A 22,780-nucleotide genomic window follows, 5' to 3' on the forward strand; every position below is an offset into this window, starting at 1 on the left:
ACCTAGAATGCTGCTGCTGTCAGGGAAAGGCCCAGTCCAGGAGACAGCTTTGAAGGTACCGGAGGTTGGCGGGGAGGAGGTTTAGTCGCTAAGTCGTGTCTGACTCTTGCGACCCCATGGACTGTAGCCCACCAGGCTCCTCTGTCCATGGGATTCTCCAGGCAAGAATACTGGAGTGGGTTGCCATTTCCTTCTCCAGGGGGATCTTCCTGACCCAGGGATCAAACCCGGGTCTCCTGCACTGCAGGCAGAGTCTTTACCAACTGGGCTATGAGGGAAGTAAAAGTACAGGGCATCTGCCTAATTCAAAGCCCTGACCTACACATATGTGCATATTCTACTTAAATGGCTGGAAGAATTGGCGGGCTGGCCAGGGTATCCTTCAATAAAAAACGTCTGGTCCTTAAAGGCAGTTTATACAACTCTAGGGTCGTTTTCATATCCTGCAGGCTTGGGACACACTGCCTGAAGTGTCTGCCTGTGTGCACTTGCTCACAGACTTCCTAAAAGTGATTTAAAGAAAAGAGGAGGCAAAGGGGTCGGGAGGATTTAAGAGGCACTACTAACAAATGCAAGCTTGTCTGGTGAATGGATAGATGAGTAGAAGATGGTAACAATAACCCTGTGTATGAGACAGCAAAAGAGACACTGATGTATAGAACAGTCTTATGGACTCTGTGGGAGAGGGAGAGGGTGGGAAGATTTGGGAGAATGGCATTGAAACATGTATAATATCATGTATGAAACGAGTTGCCAGTCCAGGTTCGATGCATGATACTGGATGCTTGAGGCTAGTGCACTGGGACGACCCAGAGGGATGGTATGAGGAGGGAGGAGGGAGGAGGGTTCAGGATGGGGAACACATGTATACCTGTGGCGGATTCATTTTGATGTTTGGCAAGACTAATGCAGTTTTGTAAAGTTTAAAAATAAAATAAAATTAAAAAAAAAGAAAGAAAGAAAGATTGCATCCTAGCAAAGCCAAGCCCAAACCTGTTCTGAGCAGCAGCCAAGCAGAGGTGAAGCAGAAAAGATGCAGAGATGCAAAGGAGACCTAGAGCACCCCTGAAAGGATAACTGAGGAATGATTCTAATGACCAATAAGGAATGGAGCAAGCAGCATTTATTATATAAAATGTAGAGCCAAGGGTAAGGATACCTGGGACTATGGGAACCCACCAAATCTAGCAGGGAAAGTTGCCTCTGCCAGCTCACCACAGTGCTTCAAGGTGGCAAGTGGTGGTACTTATTAGTGAGTTGTTTATACAGCTTGACAAAGTCAGATCTCACCTGTGCTGGCTGGGATAAGTGCTTTGGGGGAGGCATAATTTTTAAGGTTTGAAAGGGACATACAGGGACATACATGGGTGCAATTTACCCAGTGACATGTGGGCACGGTTGGGTGCCAGGTGGTATTCTCTGAGCAAGTGATACTCTGGGGACCGACCAAACTAAACCCAGAGTTACACTGGACGGTGACATTCTCAGATGCAACATACTTTTCCTTATCCACGGACAGCTTTCCATTTTCTACTTCTGGTTTCAAACACGTAACTGTAAGGGAAACATATTTTTGAGCACACTGTTTCTCAATAAAAGGCAATATAACAGCATTTAACAATCAGAATGATGAGAAAGTCTGTTCATAAGTTATACTCAGGTCTTGCAAGTTGTTCTATATTATCTTTCATTTTCATAACACAATAGTATTATAATAGCAATAATACAAGTTACAGTAGTAATAATTAACATTTGTTGAGCAAGTCCATTTGTCAGTCATGTGCTAAATCCTTTACATGCCTTATCTCATTTAATTCCCACTACAACTCTGATCAGATACTACAAAGAAACTGTAAAATAATTTCCTCAGTGTCACATCACTTTTAGGCAGCAGAAACTTTGCTCTTAGTTGCTACACCCCCCGCCAGCCTTGATCAACATATGGTCTTAGGTATGTACTTTTCATTGTTCAGGCCTCATAATCTTCCTGAGCTAAATGAAATTGTTAGCAAAATCATGAAAATACCATGGACATAATGGATGGTATTCTACAGAAAGCATTCACAGTAAATCTCAGTTTTCCTGCCTTGGGCCTTCTCTGAAGCTGGAGAACTATAGTTGGAATTGAAGAGGGGGCAGTTACTGCCCTCAGGGCAACCCTAAACTATGGGAGACAGAAAGCAGTGGATAAACACCTCAGTCTCCCACCCTTCAGACAGACAATTTTGAAAGGCATTCCTTATACTTAGTGGTCTCAAAGAACTGAGCACCTACTGTTTACAATACTTATCTTTTCCTTTTTCCCCTGTCTCCATGTCATCCTGCACGCCTGCTCCCCAAGATCCTAGTTCCCACTTTTGGAGCCGAGCACATCCAAAATGAATCACTGGTACTCCAGTCATTTTGTCAAGCTTGGCTTTCAGAGTAACCCAAACTATGGTACCCAATAATCTCTATCGTGTTGGTGTGAAGAATCTTTCACAATGATGACATTTCGTTTCTTAACCTGATTAGAGACAGATCTTTATAGCCCTCGGTACTCATTTCTTCTGCTTTCTGGCATTTAAACTATCAGATGAATCAGCAAGACTGAGTTAGAGCAAGAAATGTCACTAGACATCAAAGGCTCCCCTATGTTAATTCCTCAACGTGGGAGCTTCCATTGTTACATAAGTTTATAAATGCTTCTTGCCCTCTTGACTTATAAATACAGAGCTTTGTAGGATGGTGTCTCTCTTTACTAGAACATCGGCCACAGTGCTTTCACAGTATATATGCAGGAAAAATGAGAAAATGAGACTTTGAGGGGGATTTTATCAACTCTGCTATTTTCTTCTGCAAGAAAACTTCTCTTGTAAGACTTTTTTGTTTGTTTATGTTTTCCAACTGATAAACTTTGTTCTATAGCTACTTGCATGGCACTAGTGATATGTATAGTATCTGTGACCACCTTTGCACAATATTTCTGAAAAGAACAACCCCAAAGTCACCTGGTATTAAGTACTATGATCATTTGTGGAACCAAGTGGGACCATTTGAGAAATCTGTAGAATACTTGTGAAAAGCTCTCTCACTATTCTTAACTTTTTTACATGCTGGCATTTCAGGCTTCTGTGTGCCATCTTCTTGGCATACACTTGTTCCATCAGGAGAAACAGGGTAATAGCCTCCATCACATGTATATGAAATATGGTCCTCATTGGTATTCTCACTCCTATCAGGAAAACCTCTCTTTTCACTTGTGATTCTAATAGTCTCCATCCCTTGTGTTGAGCAGTATACCTCTGATAAATAAAAAATGATGCTCATGTTTAAGGAAATCATCATGGAGACATGCAAACCTGTCTCGGGAACTGATAAAATTGACAAGAAGTCAGCATGGAAATGGATGCATATTTGAATAGCACCATTAGCAAATTCAAAAATTTCAAATTTGCACCCCAAAATTGCAAAGTACACTTCTTTTCAAGTAGATGCTAAACATTTGCAAAAAATTACTTCATGCTTTGCAATAAAAGAAGTCTCAATAAATTTAAAGGACTGAGATCATATAGACTACAATTTTAAAACTTTAACATTATCTACTATTTATGAACATTTATACTTATGCCATAGCAGTTTCACTCTTGCATGTTTATCCGGCATACATCTGTGCACCCAAAGACATACAAGAATACTAAAAGCAGCATTATTCTTAATAACTCTAAACTGGAAACAGTCCGAATGCCCATCAAGAAGAGGATGAATAACTCAATTATATATATGTTACAAGAGAGTAATAAACAGGTATACAAAGAAACATACCAGAGCTTCAATCCAGAATATTAATAACACAAACATAATGTGATCAAAAGAAGCAAAGTACAAACATCAAACCATTCTGTTTATATAAAGCTCTAAAATATATGTTGTAAGTCAGCCGAACACTTACCTTTGGATAGGAAAGTGACTGTCGACTGGCTAACGCCATGGGGATACCTCTCAGTGGTTACATGGGTATGTTTGCTGTGCTCTCTTCTGTGTGTTACTCTTCAACAAAAATGTTGAAAACTTAGGTGCTAAAGGAAGCCTGTATAAAATTTTAATTTTCAACATTTTTTCATGAACAATAATAAATTCTTAATTCATTTTTTTGTGATCTTCCTTGGGGTTACCACATCCAGAATGATTGGAACTGCTTATTAACATATACCTCTTGGCAAATCTTTGTTGACTCATATATACCTCTCTCTCTATTCTCAAGGATGAAGAAATAAATATTTTCAGAGTTTTATATCAGCTTTAGAGGTAATACACAGGATGAAATTTAGTCATTGCCTGAGGTCAGGGGTTTTTTTTCTTTTGTTGTAAAATTGAAGAGAAAGAATACTTTAGAACCTTTATTTGGATGTCTGCTTCTGATCAAGATGGAATAACAAGGATAGGATTCACTCTCAGCCTGGAACAATTTAAAAAGGGTAAAGGGGGAAAAGACAAACTAAGTGAAATAATGTTTTTTGACATTAAGTATCAAGAAGTAAGAAGACATTGGTCCCTAGTAGTGAGGAAGCAAATGAGAAAAGATGTTTGATGGTCACAGTCTGAGAGTTTTCAGGCTTCAGCACAGAGAAGGGAGAACCAAGGCAGAAACTCCACCTTTCCCTGAAGGTTATAAAGGAGTTAAGGAAACAGAGATGGAAGTCCAGAGAGGTCAGTGTTCACAGGGCAGAGTGACGAAGAGAAAATGTCTGGTCAGAGACAGAGCATTGCAGATCTTCAAAGGATCCCCTTCAAGTTTTCAGCTACATGTTAAGTTTCAGCTGCATGTAAGCAAATAACCAACAAAGAACCCCAAAGAGCAGAGAAAACAATATCTATATTCACTCAGGCCTGAATATAGCTCATTTTACCACCAGATAGACTGGAAAGCCTCATATTTTGTGGGGAATTGATAAAGTAATCAGAATAATATTGTCTCTGCAGGAGGCTTCTCTGATCCCTCTAGACAAAGCTAAAAAGCAAGACTGAAGATAATCAGCTTCCAAATAATTTAACTGCATCCCGGACTAAACTCAAAGATATTTTCAACAAATGCAAAAATATCCAGCACCAAAACATCACATTCAAAATGTCTGGCATTCAACTTTAAAACTACTATAAATACAAAGAGGCAAAGAAAATATAACACATAATGAAGAGAAAACTCAATCAATAGAAACAAACCCTAAAGTGACATGTGATATAATTAGAAAATAAAGACACTAAAATGGTTATTATAACTATATTTCATATATTTAAGTATATAGATGAGAGATTGAGCATGATAAGTGGAGACATTAAAAATATTTTAGGACTGCCTCTATACAACCCAGCAATCCCACTGCTGGGCATACACACCGAGGAAACCAGAATTGAAAGAGACACGTGTACCCCAATGTTCATCGCAGCACTGTTTATAATAGCCAGGACATGGAAGTAACCTAGATGTCCATCAGCAGATGAACTGATAAGAAAGCTGTGGTACATATACACAATGGAGTATTACTCAGCTATTAAAAAGAATACATTTGAATCAGTTCTAATGAGGTGGATGAAACTGGAGCCGATTATACAGAATGAAGTAAGCCAGAAAGAAAAACACCAATACAGTATACTAACACATATATATGGAATTTGGAAAGATGGTAATGACAACCCTGTATGCGAGACAGCAAAAGAGACACAGATGTATAGAACAGTCTTTTGGACTCTGTGAGAGAGGGAGGCAGGGGATGATTTGGGAGAATGGCACTAAAACATATATAATATCATATAAGAAACGAATCACCAGTTCAGGTTCGATGTAGGATATAGGAATCTTGGGGCTGGTGCACTGGGATGACCCAGAGGGATGGTATAGGGAGGGAGGTGGGAGGGGGGTTCAGGATGGGGAACACATGTGCACCCATGAAAGATGCATGTTGATGTATGGCAAAATCAATACAATATTGTAAAGTAAAAAAAAATAATAATAAATAAATTAAATTAAATAAATATTTTAAAAGACCCAACTTAAACTTATAGAAATAAAAACTTGTAGTTGAGAGGTCTCACTTAACAGATGAGTGTTTAAAAGTAAAAAAAAAAAAAAAAAGGGTCAGATTTACATTATATTAGACATGCCAAAGGAAAAGATTAAGAAATTTGAACACATAACAATTATAAAAGATGAAATACCAAACATCAAAAGACTGGGGAAAAAAGAATCAGAGCTACAATCAATTGTGAAGCAATTTCAGATGGTTTCATATATGCATAAGCAGAGATCCTGAAAGAAAGAATGGAATAGAGGTGGAAAATATTTGAGTAAATAATGGTTATAATTTATCAAGTTTTGTGAAAATTATTAACCAAAATTAAATAAACTCAATAAACTCCAGTGACAATAAACAAAAAGAAAACTGAATGAAGATACAACATATCATAATCAAATTTCCTAAAATCAAAGACAAAAAAATTTTTTTTAATCTTTCTAATTCCAGTGGTCATGTATGGATGAGAGAGTTGGACTGTGAAGAAAGCTGAGTGCTGAAGAATTGGTTCTTTTGGACTGTGGTGTTGGAGAAGACTCTTGAGAGTCCCTTGGACTGCAAGGAGGTCCAACCAGTCCATCCTAAAGGAGACCAGTCCTGGGTGTTCATTGGAAGGACTGATGCTGAGCCTGAAACTCCAATACTTTGACCCCCTCATGCGAAGAGTTGACTCATTGGAAAAGACTCTGATGTTGGGAGGGATTGGGGGCAGGAGGAGAAGGGGATGACAAAGGATGAGATGGCTGGATGGCATCACTGACTCAATGGGCATGAGTCTGGTTGGACTCTGGGAGTTGGTGATGGACAGGGAGTTGGTGATGGACAGGAGGCTGCAATTCATGGGGTCACAAAGAGTCAGACAGGACTGAGCGACTGAACTGAACTGAACTGAACTGAAAGAAAAAAGACACCCTAAATACATAGGAGCAAAGAACAAGGCTGACAACAAACATCTTGTTGGAAAAAAGTATTGTATGGTTTCACTTATATGCAAAATATAAAAACCAATCAAACTATATGAATAAAACAAACATGTGGATGCAGAGAACAGAGTAGTGGCTACCAGAGGAAAAGAGGTGGGGGGAGGGCAAAATTGGGAAAGAGATCATCTGTATGGTGATGAATGTAAACTCGAATTCTGGTGGTGAGCATGCTGTAGTATATGCCAAATTTGAAATATACTATTGCATACATCAAACATAGAAAGCTATAAACCAATGATACTTCAACAAAAGTTAAAGAAAAAAAAAGACAATAGGGACTTCCCCAGTGATCCAGTGGTTAAGAATCTGCCTTTCAATGCAGAGGACTCAGGTTCAATCCCTGTTTGAGGAACTAATATCTCACGTGCAATGGGGCAAGTAAGCTCCCCACACACACCCCACAACTACTGAGCCTGCACACTTGGGAGCCCACATGCAATATCAAGAGAGAAACCTGACCACCACAACAAAAAGATCCTACATGCCACAGGGAAGGTCCCATTTGCTGCAACTAAGACCCGATACAGCCAAATAAATAAGTATTTTTTTAAAGAAGCCAATAGAAGCAATATTTTTAAAGTTGCAAAAGAAAAAAAAAACAATCAATCTAGAATTCTCTACTCAGAAAAAATATCTTCCAAATACAAAGGCAAACTAAATCTTTTTTTAAGCTTTTAAACCTAAAAGAATTCATTACCAGCATGTCTAAATTATAGGAAATATTGGTGGAAGTAATTCAAGCAAGAGGAAGATGATACCAGATAGAAATCTGTATCTACACAAAGGATGAAGAGCATCAGAAATGGTAAATATGTAAATAAGTAGAAAGATTTTCCCTTGACGTGTCCTTCAGTAAGGAAATAGCTGAACATCAATGGGATATTTATACCATGGAATACTATTCAGCAATAAAAGGGAATAAATTATTGATGTACATAATCACATCTATCAATTTGAAAAGAATTGTGCTGAATGAAAAAAGCCTTATAAAAAAGCATATTATTTCATCTGTATAAAATTCTAGAAAATGTGAGCCAATCTATGAGCCAATGTGAGCTAATGTGAGCAGAGCAATGAATTTCTGGGGACACTGAGGGAAGGGCTTGAGGAAGAAGCATGAGAAAACTTTTCAGACAGATTGATATGTTCATTATCTTGATTGTACTGATAATTTCAAAAGTGCATACATATGTCAAATTGATAGACTTACATAGTCTACATGTATGTATTTTATTGCATGTCAATAAAAAAAATAAAGCTGTAAAAATATACCTAATTTGAAATGTTCTAAAAAGCTGACATAAGGGAAATGTAATAAATGTATATTTATTTTATTTTATTTTAATTGAAATGTATTTGATTTACAATGTTATGATAGTTTCAGGTGTATAATATAGTCATTTAGTTATACATACACACACAGACACAAATGTACATATATTAATATGCATCAAATAAATATACTTTTTAAAGCTGTAGTAATTTTCTCTCAGATAACGCTTTTCCACACTAGATTTCTTTTTAAATAATTTGGAATAAAATACTCTAGCTCTCTAATTGCAAATAAATCTAGAATTATCTCTGTATCTGTCAAACTTCTTAATTTTTCAAAATAAGCCTTAAAATGTTATTGTAATACCTGACATTTATATCAGGCTATAATTTACTCATGCTGCTGCTGCTAAGTCGCTTCAGTCGTGTCCGACTCTGTGCGACCCCACAGATGGAAGCCCACCAGGCTCCCCCTTCCCTGGGATTCTCCAGGCAAGAACACTGGAGTGGGTTGCCATTTCCTTCTCCAATGCATGAAAGTGAAAAGTGAAAGGGAAGTAGCTCAGTCGTGTTCGACTCTTAGCGACCCCATGGACTGCAGCCCACCAGGTTCCTCCATCCATGGGATTTTCCAGGCAAGAGTACTGAAGTGGGGTGCCATTGCCTTCTCCAATAATTTACCCATAAATATCACCAATTACAAATATATGGACAAAGTACATTTGTGGAGAAGGCAATGGCATCCCACTCCAGTGTTCTTGCCTGGAGAATCACAGGGACGGGGGAGCCTGGTGGGCTGCCGTCTATGGGGTCACACAGAGTTGGACACGAATGAAGTGACTTAGCAGCAGTAGCAGCAGCAGCACATTTTTGACAACTTGGATATACAACTTCTCATTTTAGGATTTATAGACGGTAAAAAGTTTTTTTGTTTTTAACATAGCAATCAGTGTAACTTTAAACCTAACTTAGAAAACAGGTAGATTTTTAAGCATCTATGAGCCTCTATTCATATATGAGAAACTAATATATTAGCTGTTTTTTTCTATTCATTAGGGTAGATTCCTCCAAAGATGCTATTTATTCACCCTCTTATTCATCTTTAAATATGCTTTTAATTTTGTTTTTTATTAATAAAATATGCCCTATTTTCCAAATAGAATCATAGTCATATTATAAATATCATTCTTTTCAAGTGTATTTAGTTAATTCCTGATTTTGAATATTGATTTCTCAATAGGTTGATCTAAACCAGGACTGCTCATTATTTGCCTCTACATAATATGTTAAAATCTAAGAAGAGATAAGAAAGCCTTCTTCAGCGATTAATGCAAAGAAAAGGAGGAAAACAACAGAATGGGAAAGACTAGAGATTTCTTCAAGAAACTTAGAGATACCAGGGGAATATTTCATGCAAAGATGGGCTCAATAAAGGAAAGAAATGGTATGGACCTAACGGAAGCAGAAGATATTAAGAAGAGATGGAAAGAATACACAGAAGAACTGTACAAAAAAGATCTTCATGATCCAGATAATCACAAGGGTGTGATCACTGACCTAGAGCCAGACATCCTGGAATGTGAGGTCAAGTGGGCCTTAGAAAGCATCACTATGAACAAAGCTAGTGGAGGTGATGGAATTCCAGTTGAGCTATTTCAAATCCTGAAAGATGATGCTGTGAAAGTGATGCACTCAATATGCCAGCAAATTTGGAAAACTCAACAGTGGCCACAGGACTGGAAAAGGTCAGTTTTCATTCCAATCCCAAAGAAAGGCAATGCCAAAGAATGCTCAAACTACCGCACAATTGCACTCATCTCACAGGCAAGTAAAGTAATGCTCAAAATTCTCCAAGCCAGGCTTCAGAAATATGTGAACTGTGAACTTCCTGATGTTTAAGTTGGTTTTAGAAAAGGCAGAGGAACCAGAGATCAAATTGCCAACATCCGTGGATCATGGAAAAACCAAGAGAGTTCCAGAAAAACATCTATTTCTGCTTATTGACTATGCCCAAGCCTTTGACTGGGTGGATCACAATAAATGGTGGAAAATTCTGAAAGAGATGGGAATACCAGACCACCTGACCTGCCTCTTGAGAAATCTGTATGCAGGTCAAGAAGCAACAGTTGGACCTGGACATGGAACAACAGACTGGTTCCAAATAGGAAAAGGAGTACGTCAAGGCTGTATATTGTCACCCTGTTTATTTAACTTATATGCACAATACATCATGAGAAATGCTGGACTGGAAGAAATACAAGCTGGAATCAAGATTGCCAGGAGAAATATCAATAACCTCAGATATGCAGATGACACCACCCTTATGGCAGAAAGTGATGAGGAACTAAAAAGCCTCTTGATGAAAATGAAAGTGGAGAGTGAAAAAGTTGGCTTAAAGCTCAACATTCAGAAAACGAAGATCATGGCATCCAGTCCCATCACTTCATGGGAAATAGATGGGGAAACAGCGGAAACAGTGTCAGACTTTATTTTTCTGGGCTCCAAAATCACTGTACATGGTAACTGCAGCCATGAAATTAAAAGACACTTACTCCTTGGAAGGAAAGTTATGATCAACCTAGATAGCATGTTCAAAAGCAGAGACATTACTTTGCCAACAAAGGTCCGTCTAGTCAAGGCTATGGTTTTTCCTGTGGTCATGTATGGATGTGAGAGTTGGACTGTGAAGAAGGCTGAGCACCAAAGAATTGATGCTTTTGAACTGTGGTGTTGGAGAAGACTCTTGAGAGTCCCTTGGGCTGCAAGGAGATCCAACCAGTCCATTCTGAAGGAGATCAGCCCTGGGATTTCTTTTAAAGGAATGATGCTAAAGCTGAAACTCCAGTACTTGGGCCACCTCATGCGAAGAGTTGACTCATTGGAAAAGATTCTGATGCTGGGAGGGATTGGGGGCAAGAGGAGAAGGGGACGACAGAGGATGAGATGGCTGGATGGCATCACTGACTCGATGGATGTGAGTCTCAGTGAACTCCTGGAACTGATGATGGACAGGGAGGCCTGGCGTGCTGCACTTCATGGGGTCGCAAAGAGTCGGACACGACTGAGCGACTGATCTGATCTGATCTCTTCCTTGGTGAAATATCTAGTCACATGCTTTACTCATTTTTTAAATCTTTAATTGGAGGATAATTGCTTTACAACATTGTGTTGGTTTCTGCCATGCAACAACATGAATCAGCCATAAGTATACATAGCCCCCCCCCACCTTGAACAGCCCATCCCATTCATCTAGGTTGTCACAGAGCACCAGGTTGAGCCACCAGTGATACAGAGCAACTTTCCACTAGCTGTCTATTTTAGCAGCGGCTTAGCTCTTTGATTGAGTGAAGACTCAAATCACACTTTCTAAATCTTGCAATCACACCACTCCTCCAAACTTATCTCCTGCATGTGTACCCAATCCTCCTGCCTCATTCCACATTCTCTATTCATGACTTCAATTCTGCCAAAAATTCAATCACCATAATAGCAAATTTGTCTATAACAAGTAATGTTGAGTATATATGGAATGAGTCAGCCTGTTCTGCAAGTGTGCAGAAATAGAAATCTAAGTCTCTGAGGCATTCACACCATCCCACTTCTGCGACACAGGGTCACCATCTGTTTGCTTGAGACTGAGGGGGTCTTCTAGGATGTGAGGCTTTCCATACTAAAACTAGGACAGCTCCAGGAGAGGCGGGACCACTGACCACCTTTGTCCAGTCCCCATCTGGGATGTCTCCTTATCACCTTCCTCTAAGGCAGAGGGAACTGTCACAAGACAATTTGTACATGATGAAAACCAAACAACTCCAAACTCACAGAAGTATTCAAAAATATTTAAATCTTCCCAAGGAAAAAGAAAAAGCTGTAGTTTGTCAGTAAGCCAGTAATTTGCTAGCTATAGTAAACTGGTCATTTAATGAAAGGAATAAAAAATCTTAAAATACTAAAATGTTGGCAAAAAAGTAAATGGCTTTAAATTTTTGTAAAGACACTTTAAAGTGAAAATTTCCTCTAAATAACTCCATATTTGTACTTAAGTTTATAAGGAAAATATATGCATTGAATACACTCATTGTAAATAATAGACTCTAACAACACTAGCTCTGACACGTGATCAGAGCATTGGACAGTCTTAAAGTGATGTTAAGTATATTCTCATGACTATCTTCAATTAAAATTATTTGTATTCTTCAATATATTCTGAAATTTTCAAACACTTTTCCACTGTCTTACTAGTTCACATCTTACCTGTCTACATCATCTGCTCTTTCACCCTTTCCTCCATTAAATCCCACCCATTTTCCAGACACATCTCAAACACTGGTCCTATCCAAAATTCCAGCTTCCATATTCCAGTTACAATTTCAGTTCAGTTCAGTTCAGTCGCTCAGTCGTGTCCAACTCTTTGTGACCCATGAATCGCAGCACACCAGGCCTCCCTGTCCATCACCAACTCCCGGAGTTCACTGAGACTCACGTCCATCGAGTCAGTGATGCCATCCAGCCATCTCATCCTCTGTCGTCCCCTTTTCCTCTTGCCCCCAATCCCTCGCAGCATCAGAGTCTTTTCCAATGAGTCAACTCTTCGCATGAGGTGGCCCAAGTACTGGAGTTTCAGCTTTAGCATCATTCCTTCCAAAGAAATCCCAGGGCTGATCTCCCTCAGAATGGACTGGTTGGATCTCCTTGCAGTCCAAGGGACTCTCAAGAGTCTTCTCCAACACCACAGTTCAAAATCATCAATTCTTCAGCGCTCAGTGCTCATAATTCTATTTTAATTGCAACTTGGATTACAGCTAACATCAAAAGTCTGTCGTTCAGCTAAACCATAAACTCCTTGAAGTGAAAGGGTGAAAACCCTCTCATTTATGACCTCCTTACACAGAAAAGGTGCTGAACAAATATTTCTAAATTTATGACAAAATATGCTTTATAGAGGAAAAAATGCTTCATGTCCATTTCTATCCATGTGTGTGTGTGTGTGTGTGTGGTCAGATTGTATTTATCTTAAAGATGTTGTTTAGTCACTAAGTTGTGTTCAACTCTTTTGCTACCCCATGGACAGATGGGATTTCTTAGGCAAGAATGGGTTGCCATTTCCTTCTCCAGGAGCTCTTCCTAACCAAGGGATTGAACCAGCATCTCTTTATTTTAATAAGATACTACCAGGTGATTTCATTGTAGGTTCCAAGGTTCCCCTTCCCCATCTTTAACCTGAGTCAATGTCATCAACCAGTTAATGGAGAGCAATGGCATAAGACCAGTAAAAGGAGAGTGAGAGAAATAAAAAATGTTTCTCCTTTCTCTGCAGCTCACAGCCAAGTTAGGCAATGATGGCAAATGGAAAATGATGGGAAATGATTTCACTCCTTTTATCTCAACGTATCAAGGCCACAGCCAAAGTGTTATCTACAGAGGAGGACAGTGTGTGGCCAGTACACACGTGTGAGCTCTGGAATCAGGCCCAGGCCATGTGGATTTTACTCCTGGTTCCACCACATGTGAAATGTGTTCCCATGGCAAGATACTCAGCTAAGCCCAAATTTCCTCTATAAAAACTACACAATTCTCTGACAATTGTTGAGAAAATTAAATAAGAATATTTTCTGTAAAGGGCTTGGCATAGTCAATGGAACTGCCATGGTGCTGGCAGTTGTTAAACCTAGGGAAGAGAGGGGCAGAACTGGAATTAGCATGTGACTCTGCTGGAAGGTGAACTCCTAGAAGACAAAACATCATCACAATCATGATCTAAACTTATAATGACTGGTGGCTGCAATTCCAGGAGTCTTTAACTCAGCCCTGGTGCAGAGGAAGGCACGCTGGATTTCAGCCAGAAGCCTTGGTCTGGCCTTCACTGTGGCTCGTGGTAATAGAGAAACCCAGTGCCATACCCAGAGCACGGGGCACCCATGGAGCTCTATCCTGGGCGGCTTCTTCCCTCACCTTAACTGTCTTCCTGGGAGGAACTTATCAGCTTCCTGACTCTGACCATCATCCATGAATCATTCACGGATCTCTGCACCCAGCTATCTCTGGTTTTTATGGAGCACATATGTTAATAAAAATCTTATAAAATAAAAACCTTATTCTACCCTCTTTCATCCCACATGTAATCATTTTATAAAAAGATTTACTGAGAAATAATTCACAAACCACAAATTTCACCTACTTCAGGCATAAAATTCACAGCCTTTAGTACATTCACAGGGTTGTATAACTGTTACCACCATCTGATTTTTGAATACTTTTATCACTCCCAAAGAAATGCTATACCCATTAGCAGTCACCCCCCATGTCTATCTCCCTCCCAGGCCCTGGCAACCACTAACTTACTTTCCATCTCTGTGGATATGTCTATTCTAGACTTTTCATATAAATAGAATCATATAGTGTGTGGGATTTTGTGACTGGCTTCCTTCACTTAGTATAATGTTTTAGGGTTCATTGATATCATAACTTTAGTACTTCATTCCTTTTATGACTGAATAGTATTCTGCTCTATGACTATTGCACCTCTTGTTTTTCCATCCTTTAGCTGATGGACATTTGGGTTGTTTCCACTTTTGAGCTATTAGGAATAATTCTGCTATGAACATTCATGTACATTTTTGTGTATATACACTTGTTTTCATTTTTTATTGGGTGTATTCCCTTTTTTCTAGGACTAGAATTGCTGGATCATACAGTGACTCTAGGTTTAATATACTGATGAACTGCCAAATAATTTTCCAAAGTGACTGCATCACTTTACATTCCCAGCAGCAGTGAATGAGGGCTTCAGTTTCTCAGCATTATCCCTCAACACTTGAAATTGGTTGTCTTTTTTAATTTAGCTACCTTAATATGTATGAAGTGGTACCTCATTGTGGGTTTGATTTACATTTCTCTAATGTCTAATGATGTTGAATATTTTTATGTGCTAATTATTATATGGATATCTTCTTTAAAGAAATCTCTATTAAAAATCATTTGCTCATTTCTAATTGGGTTAATTGTCTTTTTGTGTATAAGTTGTATGAGGTCTTTATATATTTTGGATACAAGCCACTTGTCATCCTGTGGGATTTCTACTTATTCTTGATAGTATCTTTTGAAGCACAAATGTTTTTAATTTAGATGAATTTTTAATTTATTTTTTAATTTTGTTGCTTATGTATCGAAGAAACCACTGCCTAACTCAACGTGAAGATTTTATTCCTATGATTTCTTCTAAGTGTTTCACAGTTTTAGTTCTGCTTGTCTGAGATCCATTCTGAGTTTTGGTTTTGTTTTTTTTTTAATGCTTCTGCTTATTCTAGCTACTTTACTTTCACTCTCCTTTTACTACCAGTTTAAGTCAGAACAGATGCAGCCAAGGAAAGGCGTGGATGAAATGAATGAATTCACAACCAAAATGCAAGTATGCCATGCTCAACCAAGGTAGAAGAGAATTTCAAGGCAGAAGAGAACAATGCCAATTACAGAAAGTGAGGGAGAGAAAAGAGGTGAGGAAGACTATGATTTCATGCTTAAAAGACTGAATAGAGGGTTACCAGTATCCACTTATTATCTACAAATCTTTGCTTTCAAAGACTGATGACAGGTAAATGAAATCTCCAAAGAGAAACCTAACACATTTGCTGAATGTAGGCTCTGAAAACCAGACCTTCTATGTCCTACTTTCTCACTGGACCCCTCTTGTCTTTCCAGCAAATCTGAGTTACTTCCAGCTTCTTCTCCCAGACGTGAGACTTAGGCAGAAAACCAACAAACACACATGTTTTAGAATCGGTAAAAATAGCATCTTACACTCCTGATTTACTTTCCAATTTATTTCATTGGTAGGCATTATTTTCTCCCCATCTATAAGCAAATAATCAAGTCTTCAAAAATTTTTAAATACTTTTCAAGTCCCACAAACCGTTTTCTTTCTACCACAAAACATAGGAATCCTGAAAGGATTTCTGATGAACAGACACTTGATTATTTCTCTCTGCCTTATCCTTTGAAGCCTTCACTCCTCAGACAAAAATATCAGTCTCTTCCTTAAGGTAATCTGAGTGCTTAGTAAATTACTTACCTGTAGGTTTCTGAACAAGAAACAGACTCCACAGTGTTGCCTTGATTTCTTTCTCTCAGAATGAGTTACCTTTGATCTCAGATATTCTTAACCCTCTCTACAACAGAATTTATCACAACATCCTTGCCTTTCAAGCAAGTGCTCAGCTGAAAATCCTCTGAGTTCCAGCAGTGTGATTGGTGGCTGTCTGGTCAGGTAAAAATGAACAGTTGGCGTAGATAAGAAGTAACCGTTAATTGTCCTTGCAAATGATTAACTGCAGAGAAAAGTGGCAGTGAATATTTAATTTCCTCCTTCCCCTTAACCAGTCTTCAAATTGATAACATGTCATAATTGTTCATTGTTCCCTTTGCTTACCTTGCCCATGAGGGATAATTAGAAGGATGATTCCCATGACCTAACCAAAAAAAGAACAGTGTTCACTGGGGGAAAAAAATGTAGAACTGGAGGCTAGGAAAGCTGGATCTATGATATCTTCCTGTCCTGGGTCTGGATTTTATTTGCTGAAAAATGAAAGCATTAAAACCTGCTACTTCTAACTCAGAGTGTTAAATGAAGAACTAGCTCCTATAATTAAGTTTAAACAATGCATAAATAAAATCCACCTTAAAGCTCATCTTACCAGCAGCAATTGAGATAGTGCATGAATGTGTGTGCTAAGTCGCTTCAGTCATGTCCAACTCTCTGCGACCCCATGGACTGTAGCCCACCAGGCTCCTCTGTCCCTGTGTTTCTCCAGGCAAGAATATTAGAGTGGGTTGCCATGCCTTCCTCTAGGGGACCTTCCTGACCCAGAGATCCAACCTGTGTCTCTTGTGTCTCCTGCATTGGCAGGTGGATTCTTTACCACTGATCCACTTGAGCCCATAATACATATTGTATGATCTCAATTATAAAAAGAAATAAATCAACCCCAAGCTTGTAATTGGACTTACTGGGTAACTCAGTGGTTAAACGTCCACTTGCCAATGTAGGAGACGAAGGTTTGAACCCTGGGTTGGGAAGATCCCCTGGAGAAGGAAATGGCAACATGCTCCAGTATTTTTGCCTGCAAAATTCCATGGACACAGGAACCTGGAGGGCTACAGTCCGTGGGGTTGCAAATAGTAGGACATGACTCAAGTGACTGAGCACGCAAGCTAGTAATTAAGGATGCACACTTATTTCATAAAACTATAAACAACATAAAGGGAGTGACCACTACACATCAAGAGAGTGGTGATGTTTGGGGGCGAGGGAGAGTAATAGGACAATGATGGAGGCATGACGAAATCATGTAAGACAAAGTTGTGGCAGACAGAAATGGAGCCTTTCTGAAGTAAATTGGAGATATATTTTGGAGGTGGATAGAAACTGAATAGATGAGAAATACTATGATATTGAACCAGAGTCTCCTACATGCTGAGTAGGAGCATCTATACTGTCTTAGTTTCCAAACACTCTTGAAAAATTTGGATTTGAAAGTGAGGACTTGATTAAAACCATCACACAGGTACATCAATTGTTGTCTAAGATGAAATTTGTTGCTGGTGATTAAAGCGTGATACAAATGTCATCATTAAACATTTGTACCCTCAAATATTACCCATGGCAAAGGTGTTCTGACTATAAGTGCCCTCTCGCTGGAGCCAGATCCTCTCAGTGCTTTGTAATTTCAGTGTGAGGGTATTTATGCATTTGCTGATGAGATCTTTAATATTTCCTTCTTTATAGCAAAACTTCAGAAATAACAGAATCCCCAATCTGTTCCTTCTGATTCTCACTCTATCCCTTTGTCATTTTGTTCACTATTCACTTTTCTGACATGTCCTCTTCTATGGATCTAATTGTAGGCAATCCTTGAAGATTGCTTTTATCTATGAATTTTTTGTTTTTTCTTTTATCTATGGATTTTTTTGTCTTTTGGGAGCATTCTCAATGTCCATGGAGAATCACATATTTTGGGGGGTATAAAGCTGAAGTTGAACAGTTCTATGAAGACCTACAAGACCTTTTAGAACTAACCCCCAAAAAAGATGTCCTTTGCATTTTAGGGGACTGGAATGCAAAAGTAGGAAGTCAAGAAACACCTGGAATAAAAGGCAAATTTGGCCTTGGAATATGGAATGAAGCAGGGCAAAGACTAATAGAGTTTTGCCAAGAAAATGCACTGATCATAGCAAACACCCTCTTCCAACAACACAAGAGAAGACTCTATACATGGACATTACCAGATGGTCAACACCGAAGTCAGATTGATTATATTCTTTGCAGCCAAAGATGGAGAAGCTCTATACACTCAACAAAAACAAGATCAGGAGCTGACTGTGACTCAGATCATGAACTCCTTATTGCCAAATTCAGACTGAAATTGAAGAAAGTAGGGAAAACCACTAGACCATTCAGGTATGACCTAAATCAAATCCCTTATGATTATACAGTGGAAGTGAGAAATAGATTTAAGGGCCTAGATCTGATAGATACAGTGCCTGATGAACTATGGACTGAGGTTTGTGACATTGTACAGGAGACAGGGATCAAGACCATCCCCATGGAAGAGAAATGCAAAAAAGCAAAATGGCTGTCTGGGGACGCCTTACAAAGAGCTGTGAAAAGAAGAGAAGTGAAAAGCAAAGGAGAAAAGGAAAGACATAAGCATCTGAATGCAGAGTTCCAAAGAATAGCAAGAAGAGATAAGAAAGCCTTCCTCAGTGATCAATGCAAAGAACTAGGGAAAACAACAGAATGGGAAAGACTAGAGATCTCTTCAAGAAAATTAGAGAAACCAAGGGAACATTTCATGCAAAGATGGGCTCGATAAAGGACAGAAATGGTATGGACCTAACAGAAGCAGAAGATATTAAGAAGAGGTGGCAAGAATACACAAGAACTGTACAAAAAAGCTCTTCACAACCAAGATAGTCATGATGGTGTGATCACTCATCTAGAGCCAGACATCCTGGAATGTGAAGTCAAGTGGGCCTTAGAAAGCATCACTACGAACAAAGCTAGTGGAGGTGATGGAATTCCAGTTGAGCTATTTCAAATCCTGAAAGATGATGCTGCGAAAGTGATGCACTCAATATGCCAGCAAATTTGGAAAACTCAACAGTGGCCACAGGACTGGAAAAGGTCAGTTTTCTTTCCAATCCCAAAGAAAGGCAATGCCAAAGAATGCTCAGACTACCACACAATTGCACTCATCTCACACACTAGTAAGCAGTGCTCAAAATTCTCCAAGCCAGGCTTCAGAAATACCTGAGCCATGAATTTCCTGATGTTCAAGCTAGTTTTAGAAAAGACAGAGGAATCAGAGATCAAATTGCCAACGTGTGCTGGATCATGGAAAAAGCAAGAGAGTTCCAGTAAAACATCTATTTCTGCTTTATTGACTATGCCAAAGCCTTTGACTGTGTGAATCACAATAAACTGTGGAAAATTCTGAAAGAGATGGGAATACCAGACCACCTGACCTGCCTCTTGAGAAATCTGTATGCAGGTCAAGAAGCAACAGTTAGAACTGGACATGGAACAACAGACTGCTTCCAAATAGGAAAAGGAGTACATCAAGGCTATATATTGTCACCCTGCTTATTTAACTTATATGCAGAGTACATCATGAGAAACGCTGGACTGGAAGAAGCACAAGCTGGAATCAAGATTGCTGGGAGAAATATCAATAACCTCAGATATGCAGATGACACCACCCTTATGGCAGAAAATGAAGAGGAACTAAAAAGCCTCTTGATGAAAGTGAAAGTGGAGAGTGAAAAAGTTGGCTTAAAGCTCAACATTCAGAAAACGAAGATCATGGCATCCGGTCCCATCAATTTATGGGAAATAGATGGGGAAACAGTGGAAAGAGTGTCAGACTTTATTTTTTGGGGCTCCAAAATCACTGCAGATGGTGATTGCAGCCATGAAATTAAAAGACGCTTACACCTTGGAAGGAAAGTTACGACCAACCTAGATAGCATATTGAAAAGCAGAGACATTACTTTGCCAACAAAGGTCCGTCTAGTCAAGGCTATGGTTTTTCCTGTGGTCATGTATGGATGTGAGAGTTGGACTGTAAAGAAGGCTGAGCGCCAAAGAATTGATGCTTTTGGACTGTGGTGTTGGAGAAGACTCTTGAGAGTCCCTTGGACTACAAGGAGATCCAACCAGTCCATTCTGACGGAGATCAGCCCTGGGTGTACTTTGGAAGGAATGATGCTAAAGCTGAAACTCCAGTACTTTGGCCACCTCATGCAAAGAGTTGACTTATTGGAAAAGACTCTGATTCTGGGAGGGATTGGGGGCAGGAGGAGAAGGGGATAACAGAGGATGAGATGGCTGGATGGCATCACCAACTTGATGGACGTGAGTCTGTTTGAACTCCGGGAGTTGGTGATGGACAGGGAGGTTGGCATGCTGCGATTCATGGCGTCGCAAGGAGTTGGACATGACTGAGCAACTGAAATGAACTGAACTGAAAGTTTTTAAACACAATATCAAAGGTGAAAACAAAGGGAAAAATGCTTAACTCAAGTATAATTTTTACACCACTCACACCTCAAACAGTAGAAAACATAATAAAATAATTAAAACATATATAACAAATTAAGACAACACTATAAAGAGAAAAGATATTTTTACAAATCATTCCAAAAATAGAACTAGCACATAAAAATGTGGACAAAGAACAAGTAAATCAAAAAAGGAGATATTTCATAGGTTAGGTTAACCGATGAATAGTTCATACATTCCATCCCTGAGAAATAGATTCAAAGGTGGAGGCTGCACGCAGATGGGTCATTCAGGAGTCCTTTCAGGAACAATGCCTTAAAGGCATGACGGGGGCAGGATTGGGTGCAGGGACAAGCTGACCTGGGAAGCAGTGGCATCAGAAGTTACAGCAGATCCCCCAGGCACTCAAAAGATGGAAGATCAAGGTCAAGGGAGGTGAGCCTTTGAAACACTGTATCAACCTGTGAATAATTATCAGATGCCCTCAAGGAGAGATTGCAAATTTAGGTGAGGTAGTTCCCCCAAAATGCCTTATGGTGGTTAAAAATCCAGATTCTCAGGCTCTATCCCCTAAAGAAATACATCTGGTAAGGCTTCAAGGATCTGAAATATTCCTGAAATGGCCCTAGTGATTCTCATATGCAACAAGTTGGGGAACCACAAATCTAACAGAGATGCTATTTATTCATTTCTCTATGTATTCCATGGTCTATCTTTGTTTCAAAATAGAGCTTTAGTAGCTATTTATCTGAATATCAGTAGCTTACGTCCTTTCAAATGCATCAATCTCAACATACGCTTTAATAGATCAACCAACTCAGTTGGCCTTATAAAATGTATAGCCTTATAAAAGGCTATACGTTTGGCTATTGAAAGAAGAGCTTTGCAGTTGGTGATGGTGTTGTCCATGATGTTATTCAGTTTCTTATAAAGTAACCTGAGATCAATTTTAATTTTCTATTTAATATTACCTGTTTTAGTAAGAGCAAATAAGGCCCTCTGTCAGAAATATGTCTAGTTTTATCAACCAACAGAAAATATATAACCATTTCTCATTTTTTCCTTGATGGAACATTTAGATTATGAATCTAAGTTTTGGGACGTCCCTGGCAGTCCAGTGGTTAAGATGCCTCACTTCCACTGCTGGGGGCATGGGTTCAGTCCCTGGTTGGGGAACTACAATCCCACATGCCGTGTGGTGCAGTCAAAAATTAAAATAAGTAAATAAACCTGAGTTTTAATGAATTTTCTGCTTCTCTTCTAGCATTTCCTTCTTTATAAATTTAATTCTGAAGCAATCATGGAGTGTCTTGACTTCACATTTCTGTTTTAGCAACTTTAAGGTATAAATTCTCTGCCAGTTATCACTATATTGCCCTTTGACTCCATTACAGACAACTGTGATAATGAACATTTCCCCTTTGCAGTGAGCATGATGCTAAGCTTTCTCAGTAGAGGGTGCTAAAGGAACATTGTAGGAAGAAGGTATCTCCTGCTGTTTCCTGCTGTTTCACAGTAGGTTAGCATTGTGAGTGTGAGGTTATCTAGCAGCAGTCAGCCCCGGTCCTTGCCCAGAATGCAGAATTTCATGGTAATTTTGCAGCCATGAATTGTCCTGGCCACAAGCTTCCTATAGGTTCTCCTGACAGGGATGCTATGCCAGCCCTTTTGCCATACCAGCACTCTGTCTGCATGTCTGCACACCTGGCTGCCAGTTGCGATGTGCCTACACCCATCTCTGTCTTGTAGGCTTGCAACTGGGTTCCCTGTCACTATGCACACCTATGCTCCTGGCTACCACGGACAGCCCCTGCACAAAGAAAGAATGCTCTACTGCCCCAGACCAGCTGGAGGCCCACAAGCAGAGTCACCAGCTGCAGCTCAGTTAAGCTCTGCCTGCACTCCTAAGGGCTGGTTTC

General features: G+C 39.3%; 1 long non-coding RNA gene across 1 annotated transcript; it reads right to left on the reverse strand.

The window, feature by feature from the left end:
• Positions 1-1,106: 1,106 nt before the first annotated feature.
• Positions 1,107-17,082, reverse strand: LOC102396851. Its single transcript, XR_326999.4, has 3 exons — positions 16,374-17,082; positions 3,932-4,069; positions 1,107-1,554 (listed from the first exon to the last, which is right to left on the reverse strand). It is a non-coding gene; the product is annotated as an uncharacterized LOC102396851 (long non-coding RNA).
• Between the last annotated feature and the right edge of the window lie 5,698 nt (positions 17,083-22,780).

The sequence above is a fragment of the Bubalus bubalis genome, chromosome 5 (assembly GCF_019923935.1).
Source record: "Bubalus bubalis isolate 160015118507 breed Murrah chromosome 5, NDDB_SH_1, whole genome shotgun sequence".
NCBI classification, from domain to species: Eukaryota; Metazoa; Chordata; class Mammalia; order Artiodactyla; family Bovidae; genus Bubalus; species Bubalus bubalis.